General features: G+C 34.7%; 2 non-coding genes across 2 annotated transcripts; one reads left to right on the forward strand and one right to left on the reverse strand.

Annotated features, from left to right (window-relative positions):
* Positions 1-468: 468 nt before the first annotated feature.
* On the forward strand, positions 469-575 carry LOC121217353 (small nucleolar RNA R71). The gene has a single exon (XR_005913445.1). It is a non-coding gene; the product is annotated as a small nucleolar RNA R71 (small nucleolar RNA).
* Positions 576-12,519: 11,944 nt separating this feature from the next.
* LOC121217572 (small nucleolar RNA R71) lies at positions 12,520-12,626 on the reverse strand. The gene has a single exon (XR_005913679.1). It is a non-coding gene; the product is annotated as a small nucleolar RNA R71 (small nucleolar RNA).
* Between the last annotated feature and the right edge of the window lie 11,096 nt (positions 12,627-23,722).

Genomic DNA, 23,722 nt, shown 5'->3' on the forward strand with positions numbered 1-23,722 from the left:
TTGACCACCCCAAGAGAAATTGGGATGATTCCTCCAACCTGCATTATAATTATTACTATACGGGTTGTTTTGAGGCCTAGAATTATTACTCATATAATTGATTTGTTCATTCTCTGTGCTAAGAGCGAATGGTAAACATTTTAGATTATTTATTCCACCTCCATTTGTATCGTATTGCATCACCGAATGTACCTACGTAGAAAGATATAAACCATCAATTTTCTTATTTAATACCTCTACCTAGTTTGATAACATGGTGACCGCATCTAAGTTAAAAATACTGGCAACTTTCATCGGCTTTGTCCTCATGATGTACCACTAATAATTATTCAGTGTCATCTCTTCAATTAATTCATAAGTTATTTCGGGTGTTTTATTTTCAGAGTTCCATCGGCTGCCGCATCAATTAATTGCCTAGTTGAGGGATTCAAACATTTGTAGAAGGTTTGAACTTGCGACCATAAAAGTAACCCATGATGAGGGCAACATCTTAATAGATTTTTGTATCTCTCTTATGCATCATGTAGAGTCTCTAAATTGATCTGCACAAAAAAAGAGATGTCATTCATCAACTTGGTTGTTTTAGTCAGTGTGAAGTAGTTTAGCAGAAATTTCTTAATCATTTGAGCCCATGTAGTGATGGAACCTCGTGGTAAAGAGGTTAACTACTGTTTAGCTTTGTTCCTCAACGAGAAAAGGAATAATCATAAATGATGCGCCATTTATCTTGAAAGTGTCGAAATTTCCAAGAAATTGGCCAAATAAGTATTTGGATCTTTGTCTTGCAAACCATCGAACTAAACAAACTATTGTACCAACTGAATAGCTTTTGACTTCAGTTCAAAATTATTTGTACCAATAGTGAGTCTCACAATACTTGATTCAACCCCAGTCAGATTGGGCTTGGCATAATCGTACATAGTAATAGGGACATGAGCAGGAATTGCAGGAGGCTGTTGAATATTCTAGTTATTACCCATCTCTTTAGTAATAACAATGTCCTCTTGTTCGTCTACTAAATTCTATCGACTCTGCCTTGCATCTCTACGATTTCTGCGAGCAGTACTTTCAATCTCACAGTTGAAAAGTAATGGTCCCGACGGGTTTCTTCTAGTCATAAACCAAAAGAACCTGCTAAAAGCAAAAAGAAGAAAAAAATTAGAATGTAAAAATTAAACTAAAAACAAAAATATATAATAAAATAAAAATGACTAAATTAATAAAAATAAAGTGTTCCTAATATTTTAGTCCTTGGCAATGATGCCAAAAACTTAATGTTTGTTTTCTGTACTAATTAAAATTTATGACAAAGGCAAGCGCAACTATCAAACAGTAGTATAGATACGGTGAGTAGAGATACCGTATCCATGATGACTAAAATTACTAGTAATTACTGTTTTCTTATTATTTAGCTGACAATTTAGAGTGATGAGTTTTAATCTAAAATTACTAAACTGATTTAACTAAGAACGCAACAGAGAACGAATCAGGAAAATAATCAAAAGATAACCAATGAGAGAGATAATACCCAGGAAAGAATTCACCTAGACTTCTTCTATTGTTAATAATCTGATTTAAACGATTTATTCACTTAGTGTCTTAATCCGTAATTCCTAAATTATGTTAATATCTCTTTCGAGAGTAGAAGCAACTGACTCTAGGTTGATTAATTGAAATCTCTTTCTAATTAAAACCTTTATTGTCGCATTAACTTGATCTATAGATTCCCCTATTAGATTTGACTCTAAGCCGGTAGATTTATGTCATCATATTTTTAGGATTGTATGTAACTCCACTCAATTATGCTAGACCTACTTTTAAACAGAGACTTTTGCTCCATTGAATTAAGCACATTAAACATGAATTAATATCCCAAAAATATTAAAACAAGAAATAAGCACACATAATTTAGAACAAGAATCAAGTATTTATCATGTAAAACATAAATTAAATAATAGAATTCATCATAGGTTTCATCCTCATAAGTATCTAGGGAATTAGTTCATAATTTTGAATAAAAACATCTTAAAGTTATAAAAACCATAAGAAGCAAATAAACTCATAAAAAATTCAGATGAAATTAAAAGGAGGTCTTCGATCTTGATGGAAATCTACTTCAGAAGTGGCTCTAATGGTGTTCCTTGAGTGTTTTCTACGATTTTCTCTGATGGTTCTCATATCTCTTCTTCTATTTGGTATTTATAGACTTTAGAATGCTCAAAAAGCCTAAAAGTTGTGTTTTTCCATGTGTTTGGGAAGCAAGGTGTGAAATTGACACGAGCTGGCATATGGGCATGTGCCCAGCCCGTGTAGCTCACAAGGGCATGTGCCGAGCCTGTGTGGCTCTTAAAATCTATTCTTTTTCTTTGATTTTCGCTCATTTTTCACTCCTTCTACTCCCGAATGCTTACCTAAGTATAAGAACATGAATTCAAAGGATTAAGAGCATCAAATTCACCAATTTACATAAATAATAATCCAAAAACGTATTAATAATGAGATTAAAATATGTTAGCTTTATCATTTATCAGACATGTACCTGCAGACTCAGGTTTTTAGATTTGTACTTGCCCTCGTATATACAAATCTATTCTTAAAGATAATTCTTACAGAATCTCATTCAATAAATATTTCTTGTGCAATCATGCTTGGAGAACTTAGACCCGCAAACTCGCACTATGCGAACTTGTTCTAACGGACCTGCTTGGAGGACTTATTTCCATTAATTTTCATATAGCAGAGTCCTAGAGGATTGACTTAGTCTAGGAGCTTGAGGAGAAGTCCTACAAACTACCTTATCTTGTAATATAGTCCTTACAAACTCATAATTGGGGACGATTCAAAAAACTCATGCCTAAATGGTAATCCATGTGGACTTTTGATTGAGTGATGGTATTGGCGGACTCACATTCGCTAAATTTCATTTAAAGGAACCAGACTTGTGAATAGCTACTTTTACATTTTAAGACAAATCCTCCAGACTATCTGTTAGTATTTTAACCCGATTAAGTAACGAATAAGAAAATAGCAGAATAAATTGAGAAATTGAACACACAAATTTAACGTGGAAAAACTCCTCCAAAGAGGATAAAAAACCACGGGCAAAGATAATTTTACTATAATGGAAAAAGAACGAAGAGTACAAAAGATGGAGATAAAAACTAAACCCCGAAAACCCGAAAACAAAGAACCCACAAAACGTAAACACAAAATTCTCTAAATATGTTATGAGTTCTAATCTCTAATGGGTGTATTTTCTAAGATTGTAAAAGAGCCTATTTATAGGCTAAATTCATAGATCAAATAATAATAAAATAATCTAAACTAATCAGTGTTTGATTGAAACAAGTAAACATAGTTTAACTGAAAGACTATTTTTCAAATTTGACTGAAAATAGGAGTCATATTTAACACTATCTTATATCTACATACATTAAGGCAAGTCCTTGCAGATTGTCATAACTTGCTATTTGAGGACAAATCCCACTAGAATGCCAATCCTTTTTCAATCAACATTCCACCACAACACTGATACTTTATTCATAATATATCTTAATGTTGGACACAACTTTAAATGTTAAGAAAGCATACGCCATCCTTAATTAACTTTCATTCTACTTCAAAATTTACAGTTTGCCAACATAAAAGCAATTCATATACCATCTAGTCAAATTCATTCAACAACCATAAACTTATAAACAAACAATAGTTCATTATCGATTATTACTTCACGACTTATGCAGACAATAATTATACACACCAAAATCTTCAACTTAAACTACATATTCACTTTCAAAATAGAACAACATCGACATCACTTTCACACAGCAACATTAAGGTTCTATATCTCTAGATTGTGTAGTTAAGTTTTTAATCAAACATAACCTTGCCACATACAAAATGAAAACTAAAAATTGGAGTTCAAAAACTCACCCGTAGAACACCCAAATGCTAAAACCTTACACCAATCTAGCTTTTCCTTTGTCACTCCAGCCTCCTTCTTAGTTAACTAACAAAATAACCATTCATCAATCAAAACCAACTTTCACAAGTTAGACAAATGAAATCCATTAACATGCAAAAAATTTTTATGGGCTATCTAATGTGTTTATGTTCACAACCATGAATTATACTGTAGCTTATCATTTTCTTACCTTTTACCTTCACTAAAAAGGGTATAGGAAAGTTTAAAAAGATTATCAACTCACCAGATTCTTACTTTCTCAAGCTAATATGCCTACTTTCCCTTCATGCAGATTAATCCTTAATTCCTTACTATTCTAGAAAAGTAGAGAAAAATAAAAATGATTATTTCTAGAATAAGAGAGAATGACCCCTTAGCATCTTCAGTTCTCCTCTTTATACCCATCTCACTTTTGTTCACTAATTCCCACATTCAAATATAAAATATTTAAGCGATAATTATGTTGTTCCCCACTCAATCTATCTAGTTCAAATGCAATGGAACCAAAATTGAAATTCAACTATCTACCAAATGGGTTCACAAAATTCCATAAATCACACTAAGGCCCTCATGAACTATCTAAAATTCAATTATCTACCAAAAGTTTCATAATTTGATATCTCTGCTTACTGTGGATTTTAATTCAAGATAATCATTTAATAACTGTCTTCCCTGAAATTAAGACCAAACTTTAATTTAACAGTTTCAGGCATGACACAACTATACTTCAATTGTTATTTTTCGTATAAATAACCTTAATTTGTGTAATTAATGCCTTTTTTTTCTTTTAAATTTTTTTTTGGAATGATGAAAGAGGTTAGAGGGGGTTAAGTCATTATGTTAGACTCGTTTCCCTGACTTAGGGAGAAAAAATAGAAAAAAAATTAAAAAGTTGTTTAGAGAATATATTAAATAATTATAAACAAGGACCTAAAAAAATGTCTTTAGTTTGAACACGAAATATAGCTTCTTTAAGGAAAAAAAGTGAAATATAGTTATTGAACTATAATCTTAAATTTGAAACCCTAATTTACATCATTATTTGGTATAAATAATATTAACATTTTAAATTTAAGAGTTAAAAATTATACTTCCAATAAATGACACATAAAACTAAAGCCAATAAAAACAAGTTGTTAAGAAATGAGAGCTAAATCAAGAATATAATAAAAATTTATATAATTAATTTGAAAAATTAAAAAATCCAAAAGGGCGACCGCTCATGCGCACACGATTCATTAGTGTATAAAATTTCCTTTATTTGTCAATTGCCTTTATTTTCCAAGATTTTGGTGTTTACATGGAGACTAGGTCGCATTGGAATCGACTCTTCAGTAAGGGAGTTCACTGATAAAAATAATTGCATAATAATGATAACTTTTGTATAGGAGTGAGCCTTTAGTACTTGAAGTTTCTGATGCTAACCGAATTATGGTGCGAGTGTGAACCTCAGTGAATGCACATAGTTCAACCATGAAATTTTAATTTCCTAGAGAGATCTAAACATGCATAAAGGTTTAAGTCTTTAGAATTGGAGTGATAATCCCCTTGATGTGAAATCCTAGGAGGCTTAGCAATTTCGAGAGGATTTAGGCAATTTTGTTACACTGTTTGAGCCTTTTCAAGCCTACCTTGTTGATTATTATCCTTAGAAACCCCAATTTGAGCTTAATGACCTATTTTTATTGACTTAACCATACATTAAGTAGCTATTCCCCTTTTTTGAGCATTCCAATTTATTTTCTACCAAATCTTACACTTAGTTTGTCTTGGATATCATTTTGCTAAAGATTTGGAGTTTAGAGAGAGATATCTTTTTCTCATTGAATGTTCCTAGTGTTAAATCATATGCTAGTGTATGCTCAAATTATCTTAGCTTTAGTTTTTACTATTTTTAGTTTTTTAAAAAAGAGAAAAACAAAAGAAGAAAATAAATTGTGAATAGTTTGTTTTGTATTGTTATTATTGAACATATAATTGTAATTGGGGAAATTGGGAAGAAATTAGGTAACTTTGAAAGATATCTCCATTTTTAAAGGGTTTGTGTATAACTATTCATGAGCTCCAAGGCAAGCTAAATTCTAAGATTTTTAGCCTATAAATTTCCATCTTAATCCATAACTTGAACCTAGCCACATTACAACCATGTGAAGATATATTAATCTATATCGCTATGCCAACTACATTAGTGGAGAGGAGTTATTGAGTTCAACTTATGAAGACATGAATTGAACCTTAGGATTGTTGCTTAGCTTAATCTAAGGAATAAAGATTGATAGGGAAAAACTATTCATACACTTACGGGGAACGCATTCAAATCATGGCTGTGTTAGCATTTTAATTCTTGAGGAATTTGACTTATAAATATACATGAGTTAGATATTTGAAAGTTGAATTGAGAGCATTATATCATTGTTGCTTGATCATTTAGGAGAGTTGATTATGATTGGCTAGTCTTGTTCGTTTTGTTTTTGAGTCTCGATGTGTTTCTTGTGTGTAATTTGTTATTTGGGTTGTGTTTCTTAGGTTAGATAATGTCATCACTCGGGACGAGTAGTAAATTGAGTTTGGGGTGTGACAACTCTTGGATATAGAGTTATTTTATTACTTTTAAGCTTATATTTCAATCAAGTTAGAGTGGTTTAGAGTGTTTTTATAGTTGTTTTAATTTAGAGTGGTTTAGAGTGTTTTTATAGTTGTTTTAATTATGTTTATATTAAGTAGTTTACTTTTGAAAATTTTATTTTAATAATGTATTTTTGTCAAATGAGACACCAAAAATGTGAAATTTTATTCTTGAAGGTAGGGATACTAGAAAGTTGGAAATGTGGAGAGAAAAGATGTTGAATTTTGACATTTAAAGACCTAGTGTTACAGCAAAACTGCAACATCGAGCCTGATGGGAATAGATTGGAGACCTAAGTTTAAAGAACGCCACATTAGCTTTTGGGATTAACCCTTCTCAAGTGCTGATGATGACCAAGAATCAAAATGGTTATGACTATGCAAAAAATGTAAAGACCTAAACACTCCCAAAAGGACAAAAATAGAATAGAATGGGGAGTTGACCTAGCCTATAATCTTTGGAGGATATAAATACCACTGTCAGAACATAGAGAAAGAGAGAGAGAGAGTTGTCTGGTGCATAAAGAAAAACATCAATATTCAAAAGAAAACAAGCTGGAAAAGAAGGAGAAAAGAAGGGAAAGAAAGAGAAGAACGAATTGAGGAGAACCACCTTATTCAATTTGAAAGCTCTTCACTTTTCTCTTTGCCTTTTGTGTTTTTTTTCTTTTGCTATTGTGAACCATGATTGAGTTGTTCTTAATTGTTTTTAATTTGGTGATTATGGGCTAAATGTTTTTTAGCTAGAATAATTATGAAACCCTAATATAGGATTATTGGTATTTTACTAAGGATGCTTGTTATAATATGAGGTTTATTCTGTAACAGCCTGAAAGTTAATAGTATCGAAAAATGTAATTTTCGGGACTCCATTTTCATAAATTGAGTCCGTACATATTTAATAAAAATATTTACGGAGCTATTACATTAGTGAATTGAATTTTGGATAGACAATTTAGTTGAATTAGTGATTAATTAAGGTATAAGGACTAAATTATAAAAGTCCAATCATGATAGATTTTTAAATTGCTAAAGGACTAAAAGAACAAATGGACCAATTTCAATTAAGTGGATGGTGGAAATGGATGTTGACATCCACTAACTTGGGTAAGTATGATTAAGCTTTAATTAACTAAGTTTAATTAAGGTAAAGCATGATTAATTAATTTTAATTAAAGTATATATATTAATTAAAAAAATGAACATTCTTATGTTCATCTTCCATTTTCACAAAATAAAAAAAGAGAGAGTTTGAAACTTTCCAAACTTTAGTCCTTTGAGTGGTAAGCAATTTCTACCCCGTTTCTTGTAATTTTATGATTTTGAGGTTCCAGGAGTTTAATTTAGCTAACCTGTATATCAATTTGTAAAACTATTAAAATTTTCAAAAGTTTCCATTGTTGATTTCTTGAAGTTGGTGTTATATGGTTAGATTTTAAGATTAAATATGAAAAAAGACTATTTTGTAAAGTGAAAATTGTTAGTTTTAAACATAGGCACTGAAGTGTAAGTATTCGAAATTGGTATGAAATTTCTATAATTATAGATAATATTGAGCTGTAGAAGGATGGAATTGAGATCAGTTTTGAAATTGAAGCTCAAATTCGATAGGTATGACAATTTCGATTTTAGGGGCTAAATTAAATAAAATAAATTTTTTAGTATAAAATGACAATTAAGTATGAATTTGGTTGTATATTGATGGTTTTTTGTGTTTATATTAATCCGTAGATTCCTCGAGAGGGAAGGAAAAGTTAAAGCCGTTGATGAATAACTCGAAGTTTCCAGTATGTATTTTTATGATTTAAAACCTATATAATTTTCGCATTTTCATGTTAGTCTATATTGTGCATTGTTAAGGTAAGTTAGTAAGAATAATTGAATTGGTTTGGCATAATTGAGATTTGATAAAGGTTGATTGTTTGATTATAGGAATTTAGAAGTTAAAGAAGGTGATTGGACCAATTAAAATGAATAGTGAAAACCATCATTTTCGGGCAATTCGGGGTGGTAAGTCATTATTGTCAGGCAATCCAGGATGGTAGAATTGAATGAGAAAACCATCATAGCCGGGCAATCCGAAGTGGTAAGTCATTATTGCTGAGCAACCCAGGGTGACATTATTGAATGAGAAAACCATCATAGCCGGGCAATCCAAGGTGGTAAGCCATCGTTGCTAGGAAATCTAGGGTGGCAGGTCATCGTTGTCAAGCAATCTGGGATGACAGATGTAAATGAGTTGATAATGATCTTGTGAGCTCGGAATATCATTGAGAAGATAACACAATTTGAGATTTTACGCATTAGAAATGTATATTGAACGATGAATCCATGTTTAAAATATAAATAAAAAAATTCTTAGATAACAACTCTATGTGTTGTGAATTATACCATATCGTTATATTGTTTCAGATTTATAGGAATATTGTTGAGTGATATAATAGGAATATTGTTGAGTGATATACTTGTCATACAATTTATTTCTCATGCACAAGTTAGGTTTAAAGAAAAGTTTCAAGTATTGACTTCAACATCCAATAGACACCCCAAACTCTATAAAGTTTGTGAACTCTTTTTGTTGGTCAAATCGACATGTACCTAGTGAAGTCATTTTGGTATTTTGTTGTCAATGACATCGAATATGAATGTTAGTATGAGAACTTCATTGTGCATACATATATGTGAAGCTACTATATGTAATGTTTGATAAGTTATGCTTGGTTTTATTGGTAGTAACCTTAGGTGTAAGCTTGTCACTTTATTTGATATTTAAGTTGTCTTAAGTCATGAATATGTATGTTTACTTGTGATTGGATTAGTATAAAAGTATTTTATGATATGGTATGTTGGTCAAATGGAAAAGTTTGGAATTATGGTGTGAACTTTGATAAAAGATTGAGCTGTATGTGATGATATGGTTTAAATTGGAATGAGTAAATGATCTAGATTGACATGTTTTAGTGAGCTTTGACTTAGGTGGGATTGGTATCTAATGAGTATATTAAGTACTTGAAGCTTATGTTTGTTACTTGTGAAGATTGTATCGTTTTTGTAGAAATAGTATGTGACATCGCGACTTCGTTCAAACGATGTCACCACGGGAGTTTCACGTTGCGACATTGGATTGTTGTCGTCAGGATGGGACTTAGCCAGACAATGTCGAGATGAGGGACCTCGTTATCACAATGAGGCCAAGTCAGTTTGTCAAATTGCGACGAGGAAGACCCTCACGTCGTAACGTTAGTTCTGTAAATTTGAAATTTTTTACATTTTAGTCCTTATTCATTCTCATGTTGATTTTTGAGCTTTCGTAAGCCTGAGTAAGACCTGATAACTATTGAATAACATGTTTAATACATGTTTTGTTTAAATGTATCCCTTTTAATGTTATAAATTGAATGTATCTGATCGTAGTTACTCCGGCAATGAATGTGGCATCTCGTAGCTTGGACCTTGCGATCGGGTTGGGTATGAGGGTGTTACATATTCATTCAAGTGTTATTCATGTTTAATGCTTGCTATCGCTTGATCAACATTAGTGGGTAATCGAGCTAATTGATAATTCTGAAAAGGTTATGATTAATGGACGTAAAACTTGAATGATTCACGTTTAATTTCTTTGATTTTAAATGTGTAATAATATAGACGTCTATTTTTATGGTGCATAATCTTATAGGAATATGCTTCCAATTGGATTCTTCGCATTAAATTGGTATAGACATATGTTAAATTAGTTAAATAATTGAACATAGTGACTTCAAGAGAAGCTTATAAACTGTTGATTCTGAATTAATAAATTGTCATAATGCTGCAACATCACTGCAACATCATTACCAGTAGTTGCATATTAAGGGGAAATAATTATTCTGTGATAACCCTCAAAAGTAACATATTTTAATCACATGCTTGACATATTTTTGGATGATTTATCATAAGATTTAGTGAATTTGATGCTCCTAATCCTTTAATCTCATGTTTTATATCTAGATGAGCATAGAAAAGCGAAAAGTCTAAGAAAAAGGCCAAAAACGGACAAAATAGGTTTATTTCAGTGCTGCACATGGCCCAGACACTTCCACACGGGTAATCCACACGTCCTTGTTATACACACGGTCAAAACACACGCCCGTGTGTAATGGCCGTGTCGACTTAAAACCATATCAGAATTGCACACGGCTTGAGCACCACCACACGAGCGTGCCGCACGGCCGTGTCCCTGTCAAGACCTATTTTAATTCTACTCGGGAAAGGCTAATTTTGTGCTATTTTGGGCATTCCAAAGTCTATTTAAACATAAGAGAATAGGATCAAAGGGGACACGGAGAGTAGAAGGCAGAGAATACTCGAAGATAGCCAACGAAATCAGCTCAGAAGCAGGATCTACTTCAAGCCTGAAGATCTCCATTCAATTTCCTTAGAAGTTCTTTGGGTTTCTTTATGTTTTGCTGTTTTCCCAATTTTGAGATGTTTTTCATAATTGTTATGAACTAAACTCCCTAAATACCTCTGGGAGATGAAACCTAAGACAGATCTTATTACTATTTGAATCATATGATAAATACTTATTCTTATTCTTAATTATGAGTTTTAATCATTGCTTTAATATTCCAGGATATTAATTCAGGTTTTGATGTGCTTATTCAGTGGAGCAAAAGTTCCTGTTTAAGAGTAGATTTTCCATAATTAAGCGGAGTTGCATGCAATCCTAGAGATAGGACGACATAGATCTACCGGATTAGAGTCAAATCTAATAAGGGAGTCTATAGATCGAGTTAATGTGATAATAGAGGTTTTAATTAGAAAGAGATTTCGATTAATCAACCTAGAGTCAGTTGTTTTTAGTCTCGAGAGAGATATTAACATAAGCTACGGATTCCTACGGATTAAGTCAAGCGAATAAATCGTTTAATTCAAAAGTAATAAGTGAAGTCTAGGCAGATTCTTCCTTGGGTATTATCTTCTCCATCGGCTTTCCAAAAGTATTTTCCCACTTTAATCTCTGTCGTGTTCTTAGTTAATTATATAGTTAGTCTTAGTTTAAAAACATCCCTTCAATTCTTAGGCTAGATAATAAAAAAATAGTAATTACTAGTACTTTTAGTCCTTGTGGATACAATATTTCCGGTCTCACTATAACTATACTACTGTTCGATAAGTGCACTTGCCTTAGTCAAATTTTTAGTTAGTTTAGCGACCATCAAGTTTTTAACGTCGTTCCCGGGGACTAAGATATTAGGAACACTTAATTTTTATTACTTTAGCCATTTTTTATTTTTATTGCAATTTAATTTTGTTTTTAATTTTAATTACTAGTTTTTCTTTTATTTGCTTTTGGCAGCTTTTTATAGTTTATGACTAGAAGAAACCCGTCAGGACCTCTACTTTTTGACAGCAAAACTGAAAGCACAGGTCGGAGAAATCGTAGAGAGATAAGGCAAAGTCTACGGTATATAGAGGAAGAGCATGAGGATGATACCAATAACACAGAGGAGATGGTCAAAAATCAAAATAATCCGCTGCCTCCTGTGGTTGCTGCAAATCCAGTGAATCAGAATCCTGCTCCTCGTACTATGTACGACTATGCTAAGCCCAATTTAACAGGAGCTAAATCGAGTATAGTTAGACCTACTATTGCTACAAATAATTTTAAACTGAAACCTAACACGATTCAAATGATACAACAGTTTTTTCAGTTTGATGGTTTGCAGGATGAGGATCCAAACACTCATTTAGCAAATTTTCTGGAATTCTGCGATGCCTTTAAAATCAATGGCATTTCTGATGATGCCATTCGCCTTCAGTTATTTCTCTTTTCATTACGGAATAAGACTAAATAGTGGTTAAACTCGTTACCACGAGGGTCAATCACTACTTGGGAACAAATGACTGAAAAATTTTTGCTTAAATATTTTTCGCCGGCTAAAACGAAAAAGTTGAGGAATGATATCTCTTCTTTTGTGCAGATAGATTTAGAAACACTTTATGATGCATGGGAGAGATACAAGGATTTATTGAGAAGGTGCCCTCACCATGGGTTACCTCTTTGGCTACAAGTTCAAACTTTCCACAACGATTTGAATCCCTCAACTAGACAAATGATTGACGCAGCTGCTAGTGGAACCAAATACAATAAGGCACCTGAAGAGGCTTATGAGTTCATAGAAGAGATGTCACTGAACAATTATCAGTGGCAACTCATGAGGACAAAGCCGACAAAAATAGTCGACATTTTTAACGTCGACTCGGTTACTATACTTTCAAATCAGGTAGAACTTTTGAATAGAAAGATTGATGGTTTATTTGGTTTTACGCAGGTACATCCAGTAATGCAGTGCGACGCAAGTGGAGGTGGAACGAACAATTCAGAATACCTACCCTACGGCCTTAACATAGAGAAAAAGAAAATAAATTATATGGGTAATAATCCTCGAACTCAAAATAATCCTTACAGTAACAATTACAATGCAGGGCGGAGGAACCACCCAAACTTCTCATGGGGAGGCCAAGGGAATCAAAGACCACCACCCCCTCCAGGCTTCCAACAATAACCTTACCAACAAGAGAAAAAGCCGAACCTTAAAGAGATGATGAGAAAGTTTATTTCAATAGCGGAAACTTGTTTTCAAAATACTGAAACAACACTTAAAAATCAACAAGCATCAATTCAAGGGCTCGAGAATCAAATAGGACAGCTGGCTAAGATAATTTCAGAAAGACCACCAGGGAGTCTACCTAGTAACACCGAACCCAATCCAAAAGAGCATGTGAAAGTAGTTACACTAAGGAGTGGGAAAGTGTTAGCTGAATCTGAAAAGAAGCTGCCACAAGAAGCTGATAGGAAAGAGGACGAGGAGGTAAAACCTGAAATAAGTGAAAAACCAGTGCTGAGGGAATATAAACCACTAATCCCGTATCTAGCAAAGTTGAAGAAAGACTATATGGATGGGCAATTCGGTAAATTTCTTAAACTTTTTAAATAGTTGCATATTAACTTACCTTTTGTTGAAGCTATCTCGCAGATGCTTACATATGCAAAATTTTTGAAGGAGCTTCTAACAAATAAAAGGAAGTTTGAAGAGTTGTCTACAGTAGAGCTCAACGAGGAGTGCTCGGCCATACTCCAAAATAAACTACCAACCAAACTAAAAGATCCAGGAAGTTTTACTATTCCCTGCTTAATTGGTAGTTTAAATGTTGAAAAGGCACTAGCTGATTTAGGCGCTAGCATTAATTTGATGCCTTACAAAATGTTCAAGCAACTTGGCCTTGGGGAACCAAAACCTAATAGGATGAGTATTCAACTAGCTAATAGATCTGTTAAATATCCTAGGGTAATTATTGAAGATGTGCTCGTAAAAGTAGATAAATTCATATTCCCTGTTGATTTTGTTGTGCTTGACATGGATAAGGATATTGAGGTGCCTTTAATTTTAGGTCGCCCATTTTTAGCCACTGCTAGGGCTGTTATTGATGTGGGTGACAGTAAACTTGTGCTTAGGGTAGGTGACGAAGAGATTATTTTTAAAATTTATGATGCCATGAGATTTTCTAGAGAACAAGATGACTCTTTTTATTTTGTTGATTCTATTGATCATGCTACTCAAGATTCTTTACAGAGAATCATTCATAAGGACACGTTGGAACTATGTCTTGCCCAAGGAGATGAGGTAAATGATGATAATTCTGTGTTAGGAAAGGCAAAAGCTGAATTAAATTCTAATGAGTCTTCACTGAGACAGAAGAGCTATGAGGATATTGAGGTAAACAAGGAATTAAAATTAAAACCCTCTCCTAATTTGGAATTGAAGCAATTACCAAATCACCTAGAATATGCGTTTCTTGGAAATAATTCCACATTACCAGTAATAATTGCTTCAGATTTACAGCCAACCGAAAAAAACGAGTTACTTCAAGTTTTGAAGGAGCATAAAAGAGCTATAGCTTGGAAGATTTCTGACATAAGAGGGACCAGTCCTTCTTTCTGCACACATAAAATTTTAATAGAAGGTGAATGTAAACCTTGTGTGCAAACTCAAAGACGACTGAATCCTAACATGAAATAAGTCGTAAAAGCTGAGGTAATTAAAATTTTAGATGCAAGAGTTATTTATCCTATTTCTGAAAGCTCTTGGGTGAGTCCTGTGCAGGTTGTCTTAAGCAAGGAAGCATGAATATTGTAGCTAATGAAAAGAACGAATTGATCCCAACACGAACAGTCACGGAATGAAGAGTTTGCATTGACTATAGTAAATTGAACGAAGCCACAAGAAAAGATCACTTTCCCTTACCATTCATTGATAAGATGTTGGAAAGATTATCTAAGCATATGTATTATTGCTTCCTAGATGGACTCTCTGGTTACTTCCAAATCCCAATAGCTCCTGAAGACCAAGAGAAAATGACATTTATATGTCCATATGGTACGTTTGTTTATAGACAAATGCCTTTTGGATTATGTAATGTTCCTTCTACTTTTTAGCGATGCATGTTGTCCATTTTTTATGAGCTCGTAGAAGACATTATAGAGGTATTTATGGACGACTTCTCGGTATTAGGTAACTCTTTCCATCTTTGCCTTAAAAATTTAAAACGAGTCCTAATGAGATGTGAGGAAACAAACCTTGTACTGAACTGGGAAAAATGTCATTTCATGGTTCGTGAAGGGATTGTGTTAGGCCACAAAATTTCTAGTAACAGGATCGAGGTTGACAAAGCGAAAATTGAAACTATTGAGAAATTGCCTCCCCTAGTTCAGTTAAGGCTATTCGATGTTTTATAGGTCATGCTAGATTTTATAGAAGATTTATCAAGGATTTTTCTAAAATAGCTAAGTGGTTAACGAATTTACTAGAAAAGAATATGCCTTTCAATTTCAATCAGGAATGTTTAGAAGCATTTAACACTCTGAAAGATAAATTAATTAACGTTCCAATTGTAGTTGCACCTGATTGGAATTTACCCTTAAAACTAATTTATGATGCGAGTGATTTTGCAATAGGTGCGGTTCTTAGACAGCGAAGAGACAAGCATTTTCAACCAATCTATTATGCTAGCAAGACATTGATAGCCGCACAAGAAAACTATACGACGACTGAGAAAGAATTATTGGGTGTGGTTTCCGTATTCGATAAATTTAGACCATATTTAATATTATCTAAAGTTGTCGTATACACTGACCATTGAGCTCTTCGATATCTCCTTTCTAAATCAGATGCAAAACCTCGACTAATAAGATGGATACTATTTTTGCAGGAATTCGATTTAGAAATTCAAGATAAAAAGGGAGTAGAAAATCTTGCAGCAGACCATATTTCCAGATTAGAAAACCCACATCTTAAGGAGCTTGATGAACATGAGATAAACGACTCATTCCCTGAACAACAACTTTTTTCTATATCTCACTCTGAGGTGCCTTAGTTTGCAGACATTGCAAATTATTTAGCTGCTAATGTTATGCCAAAAGAGTTGACACATCAACAAAAGAAGCGATTCTTTACTGATGTTAAAACCTACTTTTGGGAGGAGCCTTTTCTTTTCGTATATGTGCAGATCAAGTTATCAAAAGATGCATTACAAAGTTAAAAGCAATTAAAATCTTGGAACATTTCCACTCAGGACCGACTGAAAGACATTACAATGGGACTAGAATTGCACATAAAGTGCTTGAATCAAGTTTTTATTGGCCCACACTATTCAAAGATGCCAACAGGTATGTTACTTCTTGTGATAAATGCCAACGAACAGGTAATATCTCCAAACATTACGAAATGCATCAAACGTATATACTTTCATGTGAAATATTTGATGTATAGGGTATTGATTTTATGGATCTATTCCCTAGATCATTTGAGAATAAATACATCTTAATAGTCGTTGATTATATGTCCAAATGGGTGGAAGCCCAAGCTTTACCTACTAATGATGCTAGTGTAGTGGTAAGGTTCCTCAAGTAACTCTTCTCTCGATTTGGAACACATAGAGCAATTATCAGTGATAGGGGTACTCATTTTTGTAATGCTCAATTTGATAAAACCCTTAAGAAATATGGAGTTTACCACAGAACAACCACCCTTTACCAACCTCAGACTAGTGGTCAAGTTGAAGTAGCAAACCTAGAAAAGACTGTATAGTCAAAAAGGAAGGATTGGGCAATGAAAGTAGATGATGTTTTATGGGCCTATAGAACTGCTTTTAAGACCTCCATAGGAACATCTCCTTACAGACTTGTTTATGGGAAAAGTTGTCATTTACCATTTGAACTAGAACATAAAGCATTTTGGGCTATAAAGTTTCTAAACTTTGATCTCAAACTTGCAGGTGAGAAAAGGTTGATGCATTTGAATGAGCTAAATAAATGGCGAGCTAATGCATATAAGAATTCACAATTATACAAGGAAGCAACGAAGCGCCACCATGATGCTCGTTTAAAGCAACATAAGCAATTTGAAGCTGGAGATCTTGTCCTGCTATACAACTCAAGGCTCAAATTGTTTCCTGGAAGTTAAAATCACGATGGTCAAGTCCATTCGTAGTCCAAATCGTTTTTCCATATGGCACAGTAGAGGTAAGTCATCCAACCCACGGCACTTTTAAGGTAAATGGACATCGTCTTAAACTTTATAACGGCAGGGATTTTAAAGATTATAGAGAGGAGCTATGGCTCTGTGAAGTTGCCTAAATATACCACAAGGTAAAGTCCAGCTTAGACTTTAAATAAGCACTCCTCGGGAGACAACCCGATCACTAACCCCACTAAATAAGTTTATTTTTCTTTCATTCAGTTTTCATAATTTAAATACAGGTATTTTTGACACCTACAACCTAACACACGAGTGTGTCCTAAACCGTGTGCTCACCACGGGTTGGAGACATAGGCATGCTTTGAGTCGTGTAAACTATTACAACCTTAGTATTGACATTAAACAGTGGCGAACATAGCCTAGACACACGGGCGTGTCCATGGCCATGTTAAAATAGGATAAACATATTCCCAAGATAAGATGACACACTGGCTGCGATAACTAGCCACGACCGTGCAATACGGCCGTGTGAACCACACGACTATAGGACACGGACGTGTCTCAAACCGTGGTGAAACTGCACTTTAATTTCCCAAAAATTGGCAGAGGCACGGAATGTGATAAGTCACCACGACCGTGTAACCCACACGGTCATGAAACACGAGTGTGCCTGAGGCCATGTAGGAACCTGAGCACACACTTCAAAATTTTTAAGTCAGAATGGAAAACGGGCATACCCCACGGCCGTGTTCAAAAGCCATGGGCAATCCTGACTATAGAACACTGGCACGGTGGAAGACCCACAAGCGTGGAAGAAGCGAACGAGAGAGTACACGGCCGTGCGATGCGGCCATGTGTGCCACACGGCCTGGACATACAGGCGTGTCCATAGGTCATGGACGATACTGCCTAAAAATTTCACGAAAAAAACAGGCTAGGAGCGAGACACACGGGCGTGGACCACGGCCGTGTGGTCTAAAAAGGGACCTGCACGACCGTGGGCCCTTTTTTATTTGAAATTCTAACCCTAATTTTCCCTCATTCCTATTTAAACTCCATTATTCACCCATCACACCCCCATTCACTATTCACCCATCACACCTCCTTTCACTATTCATTCTTCCTACTGCAACCACCTTTTTCCGACGAGCTGCCGGGGACCTACACCTCCACTCCCCTTTCTTCCTTCTTTCTTTCTTCCTTTCCTTTTCTCTCTCTTTGCTCACCCCTACAGCCCACAACCCACAACCCCCTCTCCTCCCTTGCTCACACAACCACCCATCCCCTCAACCAGACTCCCACTGTTCAGCAACCATAAACCGTCGCGACCACCACCAACCACCACTATCGGTTTCCTCTTTTGCACCTCAATTCCTTTACGTTATTTTAATTTTTTTATTATTACTATTATTAATCTTATTATTATTATTATTATTACTCTTATTTCTTTATTACTGTTCTATCTTATTTCTATTAGATTGATATATTGTTATTATTACTAATGCTTTACTGATATTGTTGGTTCTTACTCAGTTACAGTTTTTCTTGATAATTTTATGCTTAAGTTAGTTTTGGACATTCGCAATATTCTGCATATATATTTTAGGGTTATTTGTTTTGTTGATTTAATTCATATTTTTCTTGCTCATTTATTTTTATATATATTTATTTAGTAAGTAATTATTTAGTTTTCTACTAGGTATTAAGATTCTACTTATTTCATCTGCCTGATTAAGCTGCACTTGGATGCTTGTTTCTTATTCGTTTGACTATTATGTTGATTCGTCCAATTGAATTATGTGATTACTTTCGTAGAACACTATGAAAAATACAAGAGGTAAGAAAACTATCGTCCCCGCTTCGAAAAAGCAGAAGGGACCAGGAGCGATGTCCTCAAGTGCGACCACTGAGATACGCCACCCCTTCCTCCAATTTCCACCAGGACCTTAGGAGAGTTGTTTCAAATTCTACGTGCCCGACCCCTTGGCATGGGTTGGTGCATCGACTGGGCTGCATTGGAACAAGTCCACCTAGCTGACTCAGTTCGGGCCCTCCTCGCTACTGCTCCTTGGGATCGCTTTTTCAACATTATTGAGCCGACGTACTTGGAGTTCACTTTGGAACTTTGTTCGACATTTCAATTACAGACGGCTATGACAGAGTTCGACGACCCAGGCACAGTCCAATTCTGTCTTGGCGGTCTAGTGCGTCAATTAAGTATCCCAGAATTCAGAGTTGCCTTGGGACTTTATACGGACGAATGGAGGCAGACAATTTCCCCCATCTCCACCGTCACATTCATTATGCATCTTCCTCATGTTGGGCGGCCCTCATTCCTGCTACGGGCATCTATGACCCCAGCCGCTCTAAGGTATCGGCTCTATCTCCAGCATTATGATATCTCCACACCGTTTTAGCTCATACCTTAACAGGGCGACGAGAGAGCACCAGCGTCGTTAACAATCATGATGCCTACTTCTTATGGAGCATGAGGTAAGGGCATGTTTTCGATCTCGCATACTTTATCGCCCTTGCCTTTCGCCATTAGACCAAACGACACTGAAAGGGAGTCATCAGCATTGGCCCTTACGTGACTCGTCTAGCTCGACACTTTACGCTTCTGAACGCATTGGCGCAGTCCTCAGCGCTCACACTCATCGGCCAGATGTCCCTACAGGGCATCTCAAGTATGCTCCACATAAGGATGATAGAACGTTGTCGTGGGTTCGATCCTCCTCAATATCGACTAGCACGAGCCACCAATGAGGATGACCCCGAGGATATTCCTGATGATATCTCTTTATTTCATGAAGACCCACCCTCTCAGCCACCACCGAGTCACAGACCAGTTCATGCGGCTGCTTCATTGACAGACATTTCTGATCACCTGACTCGATTCGAGCAATATTATACTCAGTAATTCGACAGTATAGAGGCGACTCTGCAACAGATTTGTCAGTATTTCCACATTTCGCCTCCACCACCACCACCTCACCATCTAAATGTCGATGAGGACTTTTGAGTCCATTTACTTTACTTTGTTTTTCTTTTCCTTTTGTTTTTATTTTTATTTTAATTCCATGTTCTGAAAGACTTATATTAGTATATTTTGAATTCCATGTGTATATGGTTGTTTCTTTATGAGTAACCATAATAAGCCTGTAATATCCTGATTTTGGGCCTAGTCGGAATAGTGGTTTCGTGACCACAAAATTCGAGATAGAAATAATTATTTTATGATTATTTTAAGGTCAATGATATGATTGCATGATTGTGTGAAAATTTCGTGAAGAAATTTTATGCATAAAGTGCTTAAATTGAAATTAGGGACTAAATCGAATAATTTGCAAAACTTACATTCTAGAAGTTTCTAGTATGAAATTGTTTTGAAATATTAATTAGGAGGTCTTAAATAGAAAATTTACCAATTTCTAAGTCTATGGACAAAAATTGGACATGGATGGAATTTTGGAAAGTTTAGTAGTAAGGGCATTTTGGTCATTTAGGGGTAAAATGAATTAAAATACAAAATTAAAAGCCAATTTTGCTCATCTTCAACCCCATGGCCGAATGTAGCAAGGAGAAACCATGGCTAGGGTTTTTCAAGCTTCCAAGCTCGATTGTAAGTCCTTTCTAGCCTCGTTTTAACAATTTTTACGTTTTTAGAGTCCCGGTAGCTCGATTAAGCTTATGCTAGCAATAATTCAACCTAGGGTTCATATTTGGAAAAATACCCATAGGTGAAATTTGTGTATTTTGGTGTTTTATGATAGAATATGAGGTTTTAAATTATGTTAGACAACTTGTACTACTCGGTTTTAAGCGAAAACGAGCAAAAGGGCTTAATCGGTAATACCTAATAGTCATAAGTACATGTTAGAGTGAGAATTTGATGTTTCCATAGAAGGGAAAAATGATCAGCATGTCATAAAACATAAGAAAATAGGCTGAAGTTTAATTTACGAGCTTTGGGGAAAAAGTGTAAATATGTGAAAGTTTAGGGGAAAAACTATAATTTTGCCAAAATATGAGTTTGGGTCAATTTGAATAATGTGAGTCCTAATTAGACTATATTTTAAATGATAGAGCAAGGAAAACTAAAATTCGGGCTAAAATGGGGAAAATACCAAGTTGTGGACGAATAGTAAAAGTAGCCATTTTCGCATACGAGGTAAGTTCATGTGTAAATAATGTAGTATAATTGTTATTTTAAAGTTATTGATGTTAATTATATGATATGCTGATTTTTATCATGAAATATATGCTTTGTGGTTATTTTCGAATAAAATGCAAATTATGTGAATTATTTGTTAAATATAAAGTGCTACCGAGTATTGGTTTCGGTATTTTACGGAAGATGGCATGGAGATGTATTCGAGGAAAATCCCGTTTGAACCTTAAGAATAGATTAGGATACAAGTGACATGTCACTAGGATATTTGGGCATCCGAACTCGTTGAGTTGAGTCCGAGTTCACTTATGGATGCGAATGTCCGAACTCGTTGAGTTGAGTCCGAGTTCGAGAGATGTAACTAGGCATCCGAGCTCGTTGAGTTGAGTCCGAGTTCACTTATGGATGCGAACGCCCGAGCTCGTTGAGTTGAGTCCGAGTTCACTTATGGGCGGGTTACATGGTAGCTTGGCTACATATGTGGCACTTATGTGCAAACTTTTCATGTATCCGAATTATATTCCGATGTGTTCAACGGGTAAAATTCTACTCAAATGGAGGAATACTCGAGATGAAAGGGACGTATTGGTAAGTGTTGTGAAATGGGTACTTTGAACAGGTATGTACTTAACCCTCGGGTTGAAAAATCGATATAACAACAATATGGTAAGATAATAAATGAAAATGTGATATGAATGTCTCGGTGATGATTATGCAAATGATGTTTTATGTTTGCTTATATAGTTATGTTACTTGCTATTTGCATGTGAACTTACTAAGCATTTATGCTTACTCCCTCCTTTTCATTCCTTGTAGTGTTGACAAGCCAGCTCGGAAATCAGAAACGGTGGGAGGCACGCTCACACTATCCGTATACCATCTTGGCATAATGGCTTGTATATTTTGAGTATGGCATGTATAGCATTATAATCATTTTGTGTATATGGTCTTATGATATGGTTATTGAGTGGTATGGAAATTCTTGGTAATGATTAGCCATTGGAATGGCTAAGCATGATCATATTTGGTGTTATGTATGCTAAATTGCTAGCTAATCCATGGAAACCATGAAATAGGTAAAATTTACCATAAAATAGATTCAGACAGCAGCAGTGACGTGAGTTTGAAAAATCACTAAAAATAGTAGAGATACAATTAGATGATGAATAAAATATGGAATTGAAGAATTATGAGTCTATTTTCATATGGATGGAACAAAACAGGTATATGAGTTATATTTTATGAGATGTTTAAATTTTTGTGAAACAGGGCCAGAGCGATTTCTGGATCCCCTGTTCTGACTTTGGAAATTCACCATAAATTGTTCAAAGATAATTAGAAGTCATGATTTATATTTACAGATTCCTTATTTAGTCTAGTTTTATTAAAAACAAACGGCATAGTCATTGAAACTCTGTACAGGGAGATATCTGATTCGAAATACATAGAGGTCAGAGCAGTCAAACTCTGAAATAGGGGATACTTTAACTAATAAACTGTACTAATTTGCTTGAGAAAAAATTCTATAAAAACATTAGTAAATATATATATTAGTATAGTTTCAGGAAAAATTTACGGAATTTGATTTCGAGTTTCGTAACTCGAGATATGAATTTTTAAGCGACTATGACGCAGATTGTTAGCTTGACTGAAAATTTAAAAATAAATTGTTTGAGCTGTTTAAGTAATGAATTAAGTCTATTAACACCTCGTGTTCGACTCCGGCGACGGTCTCGGGTACGGGGCATTACAAAGCCCTTCTATATAACTCCTTAAAACATTACTGGTGATATCGCAGCTTCAAAAGGTTCAGTCGATTGGTACTACTCAGGAATATACAAACAATCCTATGGGGAAAGATAATCCACGACTGCCATGTCCTGCTCGACCACGACCATAGCCACCACGACACCGACCACCACGATAACCTTTTCGCTTGGCACTGTGACTATGGAACCCAACTCTACCACCACCTTCACCTTTGCCTAGTTCCACACACATCAGTTCCAATGTCTATAAACCCGCTTTCGCTATTCCAAGGACTACATCCAAATTCAGGGTAGTTTCACTTCTCCCCTTCTTTTATGATATTTTGCTTATATTGTTATTATCTATCTTTGTACATTGAGGACAATGTACATCTTAAGTGTGGGGAGGTTATGATATTATGATTATCAGAAAATCCCTGAATTATATCTTGTTCTCAAATAATTTTCTCATATTACTATTAAAATGAATTTTGATTGATTTATGATTTTTATTGATATGTTTTGAGTTAAAACATAGGTAATTATGCATTGATTATTTAAACTTGAGGAAAATAGAGAATCAAGAATGATAAGTTGCAATGAATCAAGGTAATATCTTAAAATTTTGAATTTACAGGATTGGCATCAAAACCCCATAATTTTTGTGAGATTTTGAGTCGTTTAAAGCATATAT

This window comes from Gossypium hirsutum, chromosome A02, assembly GCF_007990345.1.
Source record: "Gossypium hirsutum isolate 1008001.06 chromosome A02, Gossypium_hirsutum_v2.1, whole genome shotgun sequence".
In the NCBI taxonomy this organism is placed as follows: domain Eukaryota; kingdom Viridiplantae; phylum Streptophyta; class Magnoliopsida; order Malvales; family Malvaceae; genus Gossypium; species Gossypium hirsutum.